At 33.5% G+C, this 19605-nt stretch overlaps 1 long non-coding RNA gene across 1 annotated transcript; it reads right to left on the bottom strand.

The window, feature by feature from the left end:
- Positions 1 to 315: 315 nt before the first annotated feature.
- Positions 316 to 8371, bottom strand: LOC124457379. The gene is made up of 3 exons (XR_006952552.1): positions 8362 to 8371; positions 1302 to 1394; positions 316 to 398 (listed from the first exon to the last, which is right to left on the bottom strand). It is a non-coding gene; the product is annotated as an uncharacterized LOC124457379 (long non-coding RNA).
- Between the last annotated feature and the right edge of the window lie 11234 nt (positions 8372 to 19605).

The raw sequence follows: 19605 nt of genomic DNA, 5'->3' as shown, positions 1-19605 counted from the left end.
TTGTATTGAAGTATTAGTATGTATTGAAGCTTTTCATAAATTTAGTACTGATTTCCTGCTTGATTGTATTGATAATGATGAGCTTGTATGTGTGGCTGTGAGCCTTATTTTTGTGGTTTCATGTAAATTGTAGATGCAGCAAATTCATTGCACAATAGCAACTGCACAGAGAACTCTTCAGATTTCTCAACAGAGAACAAAGTTTTAAGACTGCACAGAGATGCTCTTTATTCATGATCCGTGATTAAAAGATCTTGAAGAAGACACTAATAGATCCATACCTTGGCAAGAGTTACATTCTCCTGAGAATCCTTTCATACACGTGCAGTTCAATGTTCCATTAATTTTACGATAGTATGTGTAGGGTCCACATAAAGGAAAGCGAAAAGTGTTTGTCGCTATAAATATTAATAAAATTAAAAATAAAATCAACCAGAGATATTAAACGAAACATATTCTTTCTCGAAGAACACAATTTGTCACTCAGTATCCACTATGACGTACCCAGCTAGCAAGTTTGCTATGTAATGTTGGTATTTTTGGTGTTCGCGAATATCGTAAAAACAAAACAATTAATTAATGAACTTTAATTAAACGCTAATTAAACAATTGGCTGTTTGGGACACTATAAAGGATGTATCTAAGAACTTAGATAATTGAAAAATGTTCAGAAAATTATCAATTCATCAATAGTTCTCGCAAATTGTGTCAAAGCTCGTGTATTTTGGCATTGCCTTGTCTTGTTTATTTAAAAGTAGAATGAATTAAAAATTAAACTCGAAAACCGAGTACTTGTCGAGTACTTCGTAATTGCCTTAATTTGAACTGCATGCACAAAGAAAATGAAAAGTTTCAAATTTAGTTTAATCCAAAGATGTAAATGTTTGAGCTCTGTTTTGCAATGTACTAAAATTTTAGAAAATTTGAATATTGAGCTCACTGCACAACATGCTCAAATTGAACGTTTTTGTCTTTCAATGTATTTTCATGAATTTTTTTCTTATTTAGGACTGATTACAAGCCAGTGTGATTGTTGAAATCATGTAAGAAACAATAAAGAGTTAAATTTAGTACACAAGAAGTTTGGCAAGGAAAGACAAACGGTAAAAACGTCTAAATTAGACACTTTGCACTTTGAACTTAATGTTTATCAAATTTTCTATAATTTTGGAAGGAAAAACAACCGTTTACTAAGGCAATGTAACTTTGAACTTTTTAACGTCTTTCTATTTTAAGTACATTAGCCTGGGAGTTTTTGCAAGTCTTACACTATTATGACAAATAAGTAAATATTTAACTACCGTTTGAGTCAGGAGTGATACCGTGTATAGCTACAGCCAAATCAAGATAACCGTTGTTTACAGGAAGAAAAAATTTACGCCTCGTACGTTGATCTGTTGTGTTATGGACACTAACGACACTTTGTCCAACACTAGTCAAGATATAATTAAAATCCCCAAATACTGCCATGGGACCTCCTGAAGTTCCAAAATCAATTACATTATGGGAGTAGTAATCACAAGAAAAAACATTTCCGTTTGAAACTCGCCAATAAATCTTCTCTTTAGCCATGTCAAGCGTTAGATCATGTGCTATTGACTGAAGTGAAACTGAAAAAATATGATGTTTATTTGCAGTCATGTTCCATAACCATAAGAAAAGTTCTGTACTTTCTGCCAAGAATAGATACCTTAATAAAAATATTTGTATTGTACATTAGTTTTCTCTATGCGTACTGAAATACATAAATAATTGGCAGGCTAATATATGCAAGAAAGGAAATATAGATTGTTTTTTTTAATTTAGACAAAGATGCCGTCAATATATTCAGAACTACCTTCATATATAGACGGTTTAATGGAATATATTCATGAAATTTGATAAGATAGCAACATAAAGCTATTGTAACTAACAGGAAAAGCTCATCTTTATCATTTTGAATCTCTCTTTTAAAAACCGAACTAAAATATATAAAGTAATTAAATATTGCATGTGATTCAGAGCATAATAAATGTAATATGTTATTTTTATTCACATAACTTCTAAAATGATTGGTATTGTTTAAGATTAATGTAGGAACGAGTAATGCTGTAGTTCGGAGTGGCTGCTGAATGAATTGTGTTGGTAATTGATAATGCTGAATATTAGCTGATGCGTGGAAACTTTGTTCGAATTGAAAATTTGGTGTTGGTAAATGATATGCACTATTTAATGTAGATGTATAATAAAGGAAGCATTGTCATTTCAATTTTAAGCTTTCCTAATTTTTCAGTTTCATCTTGCATGAAAAGTAGCAGCTCTTTGGATGGATCATCGTCTATAAATGTCTTTAAAAGAGCTATAGCTTCACAAACATTGTCTTTTGTTGATACTTTTTTTTCAGTTTGTTGGGTCAAACGATTTTTTAAAACAATCTTAACCTTCTCTTTTTAATTGTCAAATTTTTTCATTGTTTTTCCGAAAAATCAGAAAAAGATTGACACTGGAGCTAGCGCTATTGGTATCATTTGAAAATGATGATTCTTTTGCCATGTCATGTTCGTGTCTTTAACCACCTTTGGATTGGACATGCTGCAAAAACTGATGAACACTATGGCCTTTACTTTAACAAAAATTTTTGATGCAACTGGCAGTTTTGATTATCATCGAAGCACATTTGCATTCTCCAATACATTTCTAAATTATATTACGCAATTGAGTAACAGCAAAGTCCATGTCTTCTTGTCGTTCATTGCACCTTGCCCCGAACTCTTTTAAAACTTTCTCGTATATATTACCGTTCTTTTGGCTTTTTGTGTTCGTGAAAATAAATTTTTCCTTGTAATATGATAAAAATTACCTTACTGAAGAAAAGCCTCCAATAGACTGACATAGTTTCGTAATTTTGCGTTAACAAGTTAATAAAAAAAAATCAATATCGCCTTACCCATGTTTTGAGTCAAATGCAATGCTGGAAAATTGTAAGCCTGGTTGAAGCCTCATAACACTTGTAATTTTCTTTTTCAAACAAATTTGGTAGATAATGTTGGTGGAGTCAATGTAAAAGATACGACGACCAATCCAGTCAACTGTAATATCACGAACAGAAACATTTTTCGCAAAAATTTCGTTTCTAGTCAGGTCAAAATTTCCCCTTTTGATGTCTTTCTCATCAATGTAGTAAAGCACATTCTCAACTACATCAATTTCCATGTCATTATATCTTGATGCATTGTCAAATTTATTCTTACTGGATCCATTAATAATGCTGACATAAATATCTCCAGTAATAGAATCAACAGAGTATACATTATCAAAGCTCATAATAATCAAATATGGCTTTGGATAAACATCTAAACAAATAATAAAAAAATATAAATAACAACGATGCGAGTGGATTAAAAAAATGCAAATTTTATCGACATTACGATCGTAATATTTGGTGAAAGACCAGAATCAGTATTTTTAGAAAAAATTTTTCACTATAGAACTATTACTAATAACTGAAGTGAGATTGACTGCATAACTTCTACCTATTATTGTTGCATATATTTATTTTAGTGCTATGAGCAAGAATCTGTGAAAATTTGTCAAATCTAAAGATTATACCTTCGTAAAAACACATTTCTGTTTGCATTTGCATCATTTCTTTGTTGTATTGTTTTACTTCCTTGCATGCAGTTGTGTTATCGTCATTGCCATCTTTATCGACGCAGGTTTCCATCCATTCTTCCACGTTATCTTTTAGTGTCTCTAAGCTTTTCTTGCAGATTGATATGTCGTCATTACCATTTACTATTTGCCCAGTAATAGACAGGATTATAAGAGTCCCAAGAAACGCTTTTGTTGAGCTTGATATCATCTTTACTTTCAATTTGCTAGAAGTTAAACAATTATTAATTTCTTTAAAGCTTTCGTAATAAAATTTTTACTTTATTTATGAAAGGCTTATCATCACTATAATCATATAATCATTTTGTTCTTAACTATGCCTGCTTATTTGAGTGCTTAACTATGCCTGCAAATTTTAGTGCAAAATAGTCTGTTGCGCAGTGTTTAACAGAATCCCGAGGTCGCTATGCAATACATGATATTCTGCTTTACAACATCTCTTAGTCGTAGAGAGAAGTTTGACTCTCATAATTATATAAGTTCGGAATTGAATGAAAGTTATGAGCATTTTGACAGAACTGCTGAAGTAAAAAATGTCTAAAAAGCTAAATAGAGAAATGCAAATTTGCAGTATTAAAAAATTCTTACTTCTTCAAATATTTTGTTTCAGACAATTAAAAGGCATTTGCCATCTGTCAGAAGTATTCTTGCAATATTGAATAATCGTAGCAGAAGAAACAAAAGACGAGAAATGTATCATTTGTTCTGAATGTATTTCTTGCTCTTTATAATGACTTCTGTATTGATGTTTGATGATGATTTGCCCCATTTCAATTTGTTTAATTATGTACCTCTCTTTCTTGATTACTTCCTCAATCCTAAATTTTAGTTCTAATGTCCAATCAAGTTTAGTTTACTATCATTCTCATATAAAAACGCGAAACACTTTGCAAATATTTTATAATTCTTAAATGTCTATTATAGTCGAAAAACATTTTTATCTGTTTATATTTGGTATCTGTATTTAGAATAAAAATACTTAATAATGGTTGCTTCCAATATTTTTGATGTAGCTACCATTTTCTCTGGCGTATCAATGGAATTATGATATAAGACATTTCCAGACATTCATAAATATAAATTAGTAGACATTTATCATTGGTTGTGATCAATCAATTCGTTTTGTTTTCATCATAAGGATAAATATAAAATTATAAAATGATTTGCGAAACAATAAAATGTTTTTATAGAATTTTAGAGTAGTCAAATTACCAAATAGCATATATGTATATGTGATGCATAGCTGCGCTACTCTAAGCTACAGAAAATGTTTAAAAAAACATACAAAAATGTTTCAAAATGCTTTAAGTATTTATAAGATAAAGATTGTGTTAGATTATCTGTTGGATTACGTATAAGCATGACTATTATAATGGAAATGCATGGTCTTGATAAGGAAGTTTAATCCATACGAGCTATTGTTCTTGCATTATGTAATAGGCTCTGAATTTTAGGTTTTCTTTATGTTTTCTTTGCTTACCATTGAAGACGCAATTTGGCTATCAATGAAATTTCTCTTTTGAATTCTGACGAGTTGTTTTCTATTCTTCTCAAACAGCAGCTTAGAAAAAATATAACTGAAGCAGAAATTGTCTTGTCCTAAAGTGCTTGTAATATTGGCTTTTTGAATTTTGTCATCAACACAAGACAAGTACTTTTCTGTGGACGGGGAAACAAATTTTGATAATTTTTCATTATATTTGGGATAAAGAGCCGTAATTGCAGAAATTTAGTGTCAGACAAAATATGCAACAAAAATATTGTTTTAAAAATTCCAAGAAATACCATTTAAATCGAAAATAAGAGACCAAATCATTTTAATTCCTTATAATTTATGTTGACGTTATTCAAATTGGTCAATTATTTCAAGTGTCTCTATAAACTAAAAGAAAAATGTGCACTGCAGATGTTAGTTTCGTTCATAGATAAATTACTATAAAGCCAAAAATGGAGTATTGTCTATAAGCAACTTTTGTTCAATTTTTATATTTAATTATAATATGGTTTATCCCCTTTTTACTTAACCTAACATTAAATTTTCTAAAGTAAATGAATTTCAAACAAGGCTAGTTTCTTAGGTAATTATCTATATACATGACATTTCACATGATTTTAATTTTTCATGTTTTTATTGTATTTAGTTCATTTCAATGTATTCATTCCCATTCCTCTCTCAAAAATTCAGAAAATAAGGACAAAAAGAAACATTAACGTTTTGACCTCCACACCCACCCCACAGCCCCCCCCCCCCACTCCGTAAACATTTTCAGAGCAAAATTTAGCACTTATATGTTCATAAGTTACAATCATGCATAAAAGCAAAGTACCTGCTTATACTTTTTCATTTTTCTGTCATAAAATTTGGCTTACTACGTATGTTTGTGTCTTATTAACGTAATGTCAAGTTTAAGTTGTTAAGGCACACCACTTGTGCAATATGTATAAATGCACATCATTAGATTATACTTTTGAACAATTTTTCTAAAAGAATAATAATATTTCTACAATTCGTATTAAAAACATTAAATTTGCATTGAATGCAAAAACGTTCTCTTAAATTTATTCAAACAGTTTCTACAAAAAAAACGGTTTCTGCAAAAAATCTGCAAAAAAATGTCTCTTTGGTTAGGTTGTTTTTGACTCAAATTATTAAATGAAGATATGATATTCGCCCTTTGCTGGACAATTTAGGCAATTTTCTCTTGAACGGGATCTCGTTGCATATAACATTTTTCACTCAGATTATTGAAAGCAAAACAATGATTTGTGTTACAGGGAAAGTTTATTACTGATTGCAAAAAATAAATACCTCAAAAAAGTTTCCTTTTATTGTTTAAATTTTTCAACAGCTGCAATTATGTGATTTTATTAGGAGTGCAATCTGACTCACGATACACTCAGCAAACGCGGATCAAATATTGCATGTTGCGCTCGCATTGAAATAGTAAAAATAAGCGCGCAGTGCGTACATTGTTAGCCTCTAAAAGATCAGCAGCGATACGCCGAGCGAAAATCAGGGCTAAGCAACTAAGCTTAGTGCGAAACCGATAAAATAATGGCCATGAAAAGAACGGTAGTTATTCTTTCTACTGTTGACAATCCTAACCTACACAGGACTGATATTGTATGATAGTGTGTATCACAACCTCGGCAATAAAGACAGTCAGCCAGTCGCAAACACCCAAGACAAGTCCCTCCAATCAATGCTTCGTTGCACTCTACGACATTGATGTTGAATAGGGGTGGCTGTACTCTTTCCATAGCAAAATAGAAGTGCTATTACAACAGATATTTTAAAACAATTAAAGACTTATATCTGTAGAACCAACGGTATTAATGCATCTGCCTCCTTTGCTACAAGGATAAAACCGACATTCGTTTATTTCTGTTACAATAAAAAACGTTCATAAATCAGTTAAGAATTTGGATGTAGTATTAAGAACAACGCTTTTTTAAAAGCTTACCTTAAATCACAATTACTGAGCATGGCTACAAAATCATCTAAGTGTGAGTGTGAGTGTTAGTGAGCTTTTATAATAAGGACAAAATTCACACAAACATAACATGCATATCATACATAAAACTTACGAACCATTATGCATCAGCAATATTAAGCATATTTTTGCATACACCTTCTTTTAAGTTCATTTAACAAGTTTTTGAAAATTTTGACTGCAAGTGTGAACTCAACTGACAGGGCCACTTTTTAAATATCCTAATATTCCTAAGAACAGTTATATTGTTCTCGTCATATTTATTCAAAATTGTTTGATCATTTGATGCTAATGGTAAACGAAAAGATTTTTTTAGCTCAAAGAAATTCATATATCGACTTTAGCTGCTGTGGCTAAAGTCTCAGTGATGTTGTAGATCTGCTCAGCCCCTCTCCACCAAAATTTTTTTAGAAAATTTTAATTTTCTTTGGAAATGTGATAACAATTAAATGTTATAAAATTCTGAGAATAAATGCCGAAAAGTAAGCATAGAGGACTATGAAGACAACTGGCAGATGCTATTGTCTTAATGACCAAAATGACATTATGAATTTGTTTATTATAGAGAATTTTTATGCAGCCGGGTAAGCTTGCATCCTATAATATAAGATCTAGAAAGACCAACTTACCGAAACATTTTCGATACCTTACCGAAACGACAAATTTCTTGCACATGATATATTTTACTGAGAATTTACTCAAATGCACTTATACAATTTTCGATCCATTTTCTTTAAAGTGTCCAATTTTTACCATGTTCACTGTAAAAAATATTTTACTTTTTTGGGAATCCGTTTATAATGCAAGATCCCTGAGCAGCTACCGCAGTTTTAATAGTAGTTTTACCAAAGTCATTTTGATGCCAAGAATTTGCTCTATCTTTTGCAGTTGGAAACCGAGAACATTTTTAACAACTCTTAAGAAAGTGTAAAAAGCGGTATTTTTCTAGCAGAAAAGCGACGATATTATTGGAATGTCTTTATACGAAATGTCTCAGATAAAGAATACTGCACTGTGTCTTAAATTGACAAAAGTGGATTTGAAATTTTGTTTTTTGATCAGTGATTATAAAAATGTACAAGATTGGCTGAATACTCTCAAAATTCGACGATTAAATATGGGGCGCCAAATGTAAAAAATATTATTTATGCAAAATAATGTCTCGAATTTCATTATTTAGTAACCATCTCTGTATTAAATGCAAATTGCTTAATACTCCACTGCTTATCAATCCAAATTTAGAATAATATCGTGCGTGCCAAATGTAAAACAATGAGCTGTTGCTAAACTGGAGAATGGTTAAGAAGAAAGATGAATTTCAAAATAGACTGTAATAACGATTACTTCCAGCATGCTACCCGGGGGAATGTATTGACACTGCACTATTAACATATTTGGTGGCAAAGTTTGGCTGGTGGCAAAATTTACTTAGTTCGCATTTAAGTTACACTGCAGTTATATTAAACTTTACTTTGCAATTGGCAAATTTCATTGTTGCATTATACTCATTCCACAATGAAAATTTAGGTTGGGAATATGGACGAAGAAACAGACGTATCCACAAGAAGGTAAAAGTACACTAGATATTTAGCCAATTTGTTTAATGATCTCATTACGCTTATTTCTAATTACTTTATTGAAAAGGCAACCTAAAGTTGGTGCAAGTCCAAGCAAAGTCAAAGAGATGTTTGATTTTGGATACAGCGTTGCTAAAATGACCGTACGCTAATGACAAACTTGGCTAACAAACAATAACCTTTTACGTAACGCAGTTATTGGTTATCCTGAAATATTTAAAGCCATTTCTGATTCCAATCTAAAAGGATTATTTACATTCAAACAGGGCCATCATACACAGGCTTTGAAACCCACCTCGCGATTGATGGCTTTACTAGTCTTATCACTTTTGGAGAAGCATCCGACGACAACAAGGCTGAATCTGTACTACAAAAGTTCTTAAAGACTGTCGATAAATATGGTACACCGTTAAGGGTACGATTTGATCATGGTGGAGAATATGTTTGAGTTTTGCAAAGTATGATTCACCACCGTGAGGGAGAGGGGGGTATAATGTTATAGCTGGGATCTTCAGTTCCTAATCAGAGAATACAACGTCCAATTGGCTATGTTAACGTTCCTGTTAGTCGATATTATACTGAAACCTTTGAAGAGATGGAATTTGAAAAAAAGCTAGATATTGCAAATGACAGTAATAGATTTTGCCTACACAAGGCATACCCACCCAGGATGAAAAAGGCATTAGTCGATGTTGTTTTGACTCACAATAGCCATAAAATATCAACAGAGTGTTTTGCCACGCCACATCAACTTATGTTTGCATTTGGCCATCTCACAGAACTTAGCCATTTCATGTTACATTAAACACTCTACCCTGCTGTTTCAGTACAGGATCAAATGAGCAATGCCACAACACTTCCTTATTTTAAAATCTTACCATCAGTATGCCTACTTCATAATGAAATAATGAATGAAAAAAAAAACACAGTTAAGCTTTTATCAGTATCTCAGGATAAAAACAAAGAGCAATAAATGAAAACTGTGCAGTTTCTGATAATTATCTTAAAGAAAATGATTTATAATTTTAAGGTTTGCATCAAAATATGAATTAAAATGTAATTGCATTGAGAGGTTTTTTCACAATGTGATGCTGTCAAATATATCGAAAAAATTAAAGTTGGCTTTGCATTGTTAAATTCCTAAATTCTTGTCAACATAAGGCAACAATTCGCTAATTATACAAATTACATAATATAAACATATTGTCATTAAATATACCACAAAAGATTACGTGGGTCCAAGACAAGGTCTATGACATTAGGTTTACTTGCCAGCTGCCTAAACTGCTCTTCTGTAGCGGCAGAAACCTAAATATTTGCAATAGAAGACTTCAATACGACAATGATTTCCTTTCTAGTCAGTTTGCATAATACCAATTATATTGAAATATTGTATAAGTAGAAAACAAGATCAGACGGAGTAATAATGTGAAACTCTTCACTCAAGTCTCTAGTGATTTTAGTGGGCACCATATTTAATTGACAAAACATGACGCAGTCTTCTGCGTTCTAATTTATGATGTACTCAAACAGTGTCCTCGCCAAATAACTAAAACTTACAGAATTATATCAAAACAATCCAATGTTTGTAAATGTAGATTGTCCAGGTTGGTATAGTCCTGACAAGGACTATTTTTGTTGATGCTGACTGACGCTATGACAACCTAAGCGGTAGGCATTTTCGGAGTCAAATGAGGAGTAAACGTGAGGTTAAACGTATTTGTTATCTGGTTGTTACGTCATTGCATTGCTGTACAGGAAATGTGTGGGCGTCAATTGTGTATTGTCATTGTGAATTAGAGTGAATTGTAATGCTTTTACTTGACCGTTTGTTTGTATTGTGAATAAGTCGTTTGTTATGTGCCGGTAATTGCTGTAATCTATTCAGGGGGGTTTGTTCCAAGTTGGTGTACCAGCTTTTTATCTTTAGGTATAGATTTAATAGCATCAGTAGCATCGAAAGAGTCTTGTAATGAAAATTTATTTAGGGTAAGTGGATTCAAAAGATTTGCAATGAATTTTCCTACGTTGTAGTGTGGTGTGTTTGTGGTGTCAATTATTGGTCGTAACTTAGGTAATGTGTCAAATTGTTTGTGCGTTTTAGGTAGTCCATCTGCTCTGCCAAAGTGCGCGTGAGTAGGTCGTAAGAAAGTATGTTCGGTTTCATTGAATATTTAAGTTGTTTTTAACTGACGTTTCGAACACCTTAGCGGTAGTTATCTTCAGAGTCAAATGAGGAGTAAACGTCAGGTTAGTCGTATTTTTTATCTGGTTCTTACATCATTGTATAGTGTGTACAGGAAATGTGTGGGTGTCAATTGTGTATTGTCTTTGTGAATTAATGTGAAGTGTAATGTTTTTAGTTTATCGTTTGTTTGTATTGTGAATAAGTAGTTTGTAAGGTGCCGGTAATTGCTGTGATCTTTTCAGGGAGATTTTTTCCAAGTTGGTATACCAACTTTCTAATGTAAGCCGTTGTCTATAGTCAGTACTGTAAGTAATGAATTTTGCCGAGTCTCAGTCAATGTTGTGCTGTGTGATTCGGTGATGTTCGGCAATGTGATTAGTTTTGTCTTGTTTCTTAGTAGCTCGTTTGTGTTCAGTAAGTCTTATATTTGAGTTCCTGCCAGTTCCCCCGATATAAGAGACGTGGCAATCGGAGCAGTTTCATTTGTAAACTGCACCTTGTCATTTGTTGGGTTGTTCTTTGTCCTTTATGTTCGTTAGAGAGTAAGATAGATAGATAGATGATTTTTTTCTTAAAACTGGCAGCTATATTGCTGAAATACGTTTAAGATTACATATAATACATGCATAAATTAATTAACTAAATTACATCTTCAATGAGTTATAAGTTATAAAACTATTTCTAAAACGTTTGGTATTAAAGTTAGCATTAAATGAAGATTGAGTCCTAAATTCCATAGTTGAACGTGCTAAACGAAGAGGCAAAAGGTCTTGAAGCTTATGTGAGGAATCTGCTATTATCTTCTGAAACAACGCTGTTGTTATATCATTCCTCCTTCGCTAAGGCGTTGCAAATTAGTAAACTGCAGAGCGTTTTCATATTCTTGATGAGGCAGGATTATTTTTAATGCTCGCTTTTGGACTGACTCTAGATCATTTGGCAGATACAATGTCAGACTATTGTGGAACACTAGATAAGCATACTCCAAGATATGTCTTATATACGTTTTGTAAACTTGGAGCAATTCCTTGACTTCGATATTTGCTCGTTTTAGTTGAATAAGATAATAGAGGCGTTTACAGCATTTCTTAATTATTTCATTTACGAGGATTCCCATTTGGTTTTGTAAGTTACTTGTTTGATCTTTCTCAATTACTCCACTAAAAGTGGTATCGTCTACGAATTTCCACATTTCATTATTTGGTAACTTGAGATCGTTAATCATTATCAAAAATAGCCAAGGCCCCAATTTTGTGCCCTGCGGAACGCCTACAGGTATGAGTTCACACTCTGAAAAGCAATCGAATTTCAGCTTTACTCTTTGTTTCCTGAAGGAGAGGAAATCCATAATCCAATGTAGAACCCATTTCGGTATATCAAAAGAACGTAGTTTTTCAACCAATAAGTTATGATCAATGAGATCAAAAGCTTTCTTGAAATCTAATAACAGCACACGAACGGCCGCCCCATTACTATCAGTTGCTTTATTCCACGACTGTAACATACTAAGTAAAGCTAGAGTTGTGCTTGAAATTGGAATTGCCCCATGCTGATTAGAGTCTATCTTCTTAAGTACAGCTGGTGTGACATAATTTTCCACAACAAACTCCTTCGGCTATTTTGACACAATCGCAGTAAGTGATATAGGCCTTAAGTGTTTATTAATATCTCGTACAGGTTTCTGCTTTGGAATCGGTATAATATTTGCTTTTTTCCGTGATTGTGGTAACCGGGCCTCTTTAAAGGAGCTGTTTATAACATCTGCCACGGGAACAGCCATTAAATCAGCATTCTCTTTTAGAACCCAGGCGGGAATACCAACTGAGCCAGTTGCTTTCCTTGCGTTAAGAGCTGACAACATCTTGAAAGCAGTAAACTCAGTGACAGGCAACAACCTCGGGAAATCATCATTCTCATTATCAAAGCATAAATGTTAGGGCAGTGGGTTAAAATCTTTCATGGGTGTTAGAAAGGATTCGTTGATCATGTTTGCAAGTATCTCAGAAAAATGATCAGAGAGTGTTAGTGCATTATCAATATTTTGCAAGGTTGACATCATATCTTCCTGTGAAGAAACCGACGGTGAAATACCACTTAACTTTTTGATTTCCTTCCACCAACTTGCAGATTAACACGATTTTAAATGTTGTACTTTGTTTTGGTAAAAACCTTTCCAAAAAGATTTTCCTTCTCGGTTTACTTGGTTTCTTAATTTCTTGAAAGTGTCAAGGTATTTTTGTGCAAAAGCTTTTTCCCTTCAGCGGATCAATTGTTTTAGCGATTTGGTCATCCAAGGAGGCTCATTATTGATCAGCACCTTCTTTTTTTGGGAGTAGGAAATCAAGACCAAAGTTAATGATGAGCTCTAACATTTTCATTTTGTCGTCACTATTTCTTCCTACCCACAGTTTGACATTAACTTCTTCTAAATATTTACCAAAGGCCGAACGTTTGGATGGTCGCAAATCCCTGGACATTACCGCTATTTTAGTCCCCGAGTTTTCAGATCTTTTTATAATGAGGGGTTTTGCACAAGTAAGTGCCAGATTAAGTGAAGTACAGGTAAACGGTGATTTCACATCAAAAGACACTAGTACATAGTTGTCCGGTATTTGTATTCTGATCAGTTTTTTAGTAAAAGTTTCAGTGGATTGTAGCTTGTGTTTTGACTTGCTTGTAAGTGGTTGCAGTATTTCAGTCGAGTACTTTGAGAGTTCGTAAGTAGGCGAACCACAAAATGATACAATTGGTCGGATGGGTATTTGTGGTTTGTGATGTTTTGGTATTCCGTATAGTCTGGGTGGTCGTGTTACTGAACATCTAAGTCGATAGTAAATACGTTTAGATATAATGTTAGATTTTCTCATAGAGAAGGTCTTGCTGTTAGGCTTGCGTACTGGTGATGGTGCTGGGTCTCCTTCGAGTTGCTCGTACGTTTGTCTGTTGTTAACAAGGGTGTCCATTTAGTCGAAGTAATCATTCCTGTCCATGACCACAGTGACGCGTTCTTTGTCTGCTGGTAAAATGATGATATTACAAGTGTCGTTAGCAAGTTGTTCGCTCTGTCGTCCAAATGATAGTAATAAAATATATGGTTTGAACCCAGGAGTATCGTTACATGTTAAAATATATAGATCGTCCAGGTTGGTATAGTCCTGAGGAGGACTATTTTTGTTGTTGTTTTGTTTGTTGTTGTTACTAACGACTACATACGTTTTGCAAGCAACGTCAGACGCATGCGACAACAACTCTTGTTCAATCACCACTGCAAAGATTTTGGTCTTTTTCCCACAGGACTTAGAATTAAGTCCCCGTTTAACACACAAGAGGCTAGTCAGATTGTCGAATCCACTACAAGATGACTGATACGAGCACAGATTAACGACTGTCACAGACGAATCAACTATTCCATTAAACAACAAGAACAAAGACTGAACAAACTCAAGGAACTCATACCAACGACAGTAAGTGATACTTTACTTACTACGATACAAGCTATTTCATAGAAACGAGCAAACAAGACGGAGACATAACACCAAATCAAACAACAACTTAACCTTGAACGTTTAAAACGCACTAAAACATATACAAGACATAAACATGACGATATCTGGGTGAGGAATATCTCATCCCGCTCATTAGACGAAACTGAGACACGACCAATATATTACGGAGTAAAACATTCCATAACACATAGAAGAATACCAACTAAGACGATAATATCAAGTGTCGAGGCTGTCCTAGCGTATCAAAGTCAGAGACAACCAAAGACGAGATCAGAAGCAGGGTATCCTTCGCTTTACAATCGTCTTCTATAGTGACAACAACTTGACAAATGATGAACAACAAGCACACAAACGAACAAAAAACGACAAAAACATCGTCATTTTACAGCAGAAAAAGAACGCTTGACAGTGCTCATCGAGAGGAATGATTATTTCAACAAAATGGACACCCTTGTTAACGACAGACAAACGTACGAACAACTCAAACGAGATCAAACACCATCACTAGTACGCAAACTTAACAGCAAGATCTTCTCTATGAGAAAATCTAACATTATATCTTAACGTACTTACTATCGACTTAGATGTTCAGTACCACGACTACCCAGACTATACGGACTACCAAAACTTCACAAATCACGAATACCCATGCCACCAATTGTATCATTATGTGGTTCGCCTACTTACGGAGTCTCAATGTACTTGACTGACGTACTGCAACCACTTACAAGCAAATCAAAACACAGGCTACAATTCACTAAAACTTTCATTAGAAAACTGAGCACTACACAAACACCGGACAACTATGTACTAGTGTTTTTTGATGTGAAATCATTGTTCACCAATATTCCACTTAATCAGGCACTTACTTGTGCAAAAACTCTCGTTATAAACACCACGGACGTACTGCCATTACCGACAGAAGACATTATCGAGTTACTGGAGCTCTGCCTCAACTCGACTTACTTTCAGTACAAAGGAACACACTACATACAATTACATGGAACAGCAATGGGCTCACCCGTTTCTGTTGTAGTTGCTGAAATTATAATGCAACTATAGATTGCATAGGAACGGGCGGTCACGACTTACAAACATGCACTACCTTTTTGGTTCCACTTCGTAGATGACACAATAACAGCACTACATGCACACGAGATTGATGACTTTCACACTCACATCAACAAACAGAACAGCCACATACAATTTACGAAGAAAACGGAACTCTTCCTTTTCTAGACTGTTTGGTAAAACAAGACAATCAAAAACTACGAACAACAGTTTATCGCAAACCAACACATACTGACCGACTACTAGACCAATCATCTTACAACCCTACATCCCACAAAGCCATCACAATCAGGACATTAACAAGACGTGCACAAATCATATGTGATTCACCGCACGCCCTTCACCACGAAAACAACTATCTCAAACGTGTTTATGATAATAAACAACTATACCTCTGACTTTATCAAACGCAATACTTACAAACCCAACGAAATCAACAGAACGAACAACTCAGTGACAACAGCAACGATAACTTACATCAAAGACACGTCTGAGACTATCTCGCATATCTTACAACCATACAACATACGTGTCACACATAAACCAATCACAACGTTACGACAAGTACTAACGAACATAATGGACAAAGAACAACCCAACAAACGATAAGGTGCAGTTTACAAAATAAACTTCAATATCGGGGAAACTTGCCGGAACTTAAACATAACACTTACTGAACACAAATGAGCTCCTAAGAAACAAGACAAAACTAATCACATTGCCAAACCTCACCGAATTACAAAGCACAACATTGACTGGGACTTAGCAAAACGCATTATTTACAATACTGACTATAGACAACGGCTTACATTAGAAAGTTGGTATACCCAATTGGAAAAAACCTCCCTGAAAAGATCACAGCAATTACCGGCACCTTACAAACGACTTATTCACAATACAAACAAACGATCAACTGAAAACACTACACTTCACACTAATTTTACAAAGACAATACACAATTCACCCCACACATTTCCTGTACAAACAAGACAATAACGTAAGAACCAGATTAAAAATACGGCTAACATGACGTTTACTCCTCGTTTGACTCTGAAGATGACTACCGGTAAGGTGCTCGAAACGTCAGTCAAAAACAACAAAAATAGTCCTTCTTAGGACTATACCAACCTGGACAATCTACATTTACAAACATGGGATTGTTTTGATATAATCCTGTGGTTTTAATTATTTAGCGAGGACACTGTTTGAGTACATCATAAATTAGAACGCGGAAGCCTGACTCATGATTTGTCAATTAAATATGGTCCCCACTAAAATCACTAGAGACTTGAGTGAAGAGTTTCACATTATTACTCCGTCTGATGGGGTTTTCTACTTATACAATATTGCAATATAATTTGCATTATGAAAACTGTCTAGAAAGGAAATCATTTTCCTATTGACGTCATCTATTGCAAATATTTAGGTTTCTGCCGCTACACAAGAGCAGTTTATGCAGCTGGCAAGTAAACCTTTGTAATACAGGTTATAAACATTCACAAATGGTTAATACATTCAACAGTTACGGTGTAATCTCGCCTAAAGAATAAAAGAAACGTGTTTGAGGAAATCTAGCGTTAAAGTAATGTCATAGCTACTCAGGAGTATATTGTGAATGAAACGAAATAACCTATGATAAACCCCATGCATTCTGCAATTGACATTAATACGGTTTACGTGTATTTCTGTGTTTCTAGGACAACTTTCTTTCAAAGTAATTAGCAACATCGAATGCATCTATAAGACCATAAAAATTGACTAAAATTATATACACTTATTTATCAAAAAAACCTTTGAATGTATAGATAATGTACTGCTTTATTAAATCAAGACAAATCACATTTGTCAACAGGCAATCCAAACTTCTCTCTAAGTTTAATGCAGATATAGTAATGATAAATTACAATAACTCTTAAACATAGGTAGGCTTCATTACAACCAACAAGAATTTGATTAGTAATTACTACCCTACTTTTCCCTTTCTTACAAGTAATTTGCGACTTATAATTAGCCAAGTACGATATAAAATTGATAATAGACCACACTCCTTGAAAACTTCAACTTGTTTGTATCTCACTTAACTCCTGCAGCTAGTTGCATATGCACACTTTTATAACCTCCCGTCCTTTTTCAATATTTTGAATTACTATTTTGATATTTTTGCTTTATTTCTAAATTGTTAATCGACTACACAAAGGTTACCAAGGTTACCAAGTACAAATTCTAATAAATTTGTATAAGGTCATTTTCCTTGGCACTTTTTAGCAAACAAATCTATAGTTTAACTTTGAATATTTAAGAAGTTCTACTTGTGCAAACAAGACGAGTATCGGTTGCATAAACACCGTGAAAGTTTTTTTGTCAAAAAAAATGCATCGGGACCATTTTGATTGGCCTGATGACATTTTTATCACAAATGATTCTTTCATTGTAGAAGACCTCCATGGGGAACACTTGAATATTTCACTATCCTAAAAAGGATGATGAAATAAGCATTGAGACGTCGTAAAAATATTTTTTCTGTGTTGAGCTCGCAGCCGGTAAAGAACATAATTATATTCATTCGATCTTTGTCATTCACAAATTGCACTTCAAAGTTTGTCAAATTAGCGTATTTACTGATCAAATATATTTTTTTAAAACAAAAACGTTTATTAAGCTTTCTATAAATCTTTAAGCAACTCACTCTTTAATAACAACTTTTTGTAATGTGCCAATAACAGGACATTTTTCTCTAAGGAAATTCTTAAAGACTATCTTTGGCAATATTCTATTTGAATATTAAAATACTATATGTGCATGTACATATGCTTATGTAAATAAAAACTGCCATCATTTTTTACCTGAAGCCTAAACAAACAAATCAATAACGTAGGATCTATCGGGGGTTTCCTTGTTGTCAAAACAATATTATTCAAAAAGCTGTGCGTGGATGATTTTCATTGATTTTTTTTCTTGAAATAGACATAATACGGCTTATTCTTAATATGAGAAATTAGTTGAAATGATTGGAAATACGGACCAGCAAGAAAATTCAAAAATGGACAAAATTTATTTCTTTAGATAATAGCTTTTGACTTGGCTGGATAACGAGTTCAAACAGATTTGTCTCTAAAATATGTACCACAAAGACAAATTTTTACATGTCCGCGCTGTAGTGAAATGTCAACAAACGCTTCATTAGGATCATTCATATCAGTTTTTCAAAAGCATAGTGTTTTGAACTGTCTAATGGCGGCTCATTTAAAAGCACAACCTTAATAAAACGTTGGTTTAAGGTTGTAGAAAGATGATGTTTGACTTAACTTTTGTACATCATTTACAAAACGTTCTTCCGAATTAAAACAATTGCGAAAATGGGCGTCAATCCTGCGATAACTGCGGGGGACCATAGTGATATATTCAGTTATGTCAAAATTATTTTTTTTGACAATCACATTGTTTTTATAAAGAAATTAACCAAGCATAGCAGAATATAAGAATATGCCCCCCCTCCATCACAATTAAAACAGTACTGACGCCAATTATTGCGTTAATATTTTCACGTTATTAAATAGCATGTTTGTAGATGTAGATTGTCCAGGTTAGTATAGTCCTGAGAAGAGCTGTTTTTGTTGTTGTTGACTGACGTTTCGACAACCTTAGCGGTAGTCATCTTCAGAGTCAAAGTTTTTTGAATCACATTCTCAACATGTGCGTTGGAAAAGAGCAAACAATTACTTTTGTCAAAAGCTAAGAACGAGTTCAAGTTTCTTATGTTTATATAAATATAAAAAAAAATGTGAATGTAAAATGCATCTAACTTACACCATTGGATTTTATATGTTTCATTATACTTGTAAACAAAAAAATTATCATTTCAAATGAAGAGTAAGGAATTTGTGTTTAAATAAAAAAAAACGTCGTGTAATATTTAACAACTAAAGATAAAACTAGGTAGTTGGTATAACTACAATGAAACATTTTATCAACGCAATTCTTTATGAAGGTTAATTCTACCTTAAAGGGGATATGAAAAAATACAATCGTAAAATCGATTATGTTTTAAATCTTTGTCATTGCTATAGTTTAGGACACTATAACTATTTCACACAGATTCCAACGTCTCTGACTCAACC

Source organism: Xenia sp. Carnegie-2017, unplaced genomic scaffold (genome assembly GCF_021976095.1).
Source record: "Xenia sp. Carnegie-2017 unplaced genomic scaffold, XeniaSp_v1 HiC_scaffold_6, whole genome shotgun sequence".
Taxonomy (NCBI): domain Eukaryota; kingdom Metazoa; phylum Cnidaria; class Anthozoa; order Malacalcyonacea; family Xeniidae; genus Xenia; species Xenia sp. Carnegie-2017.
This window is presented reverse-complemented; position numbering and strand designations above follow the sequence as displayed.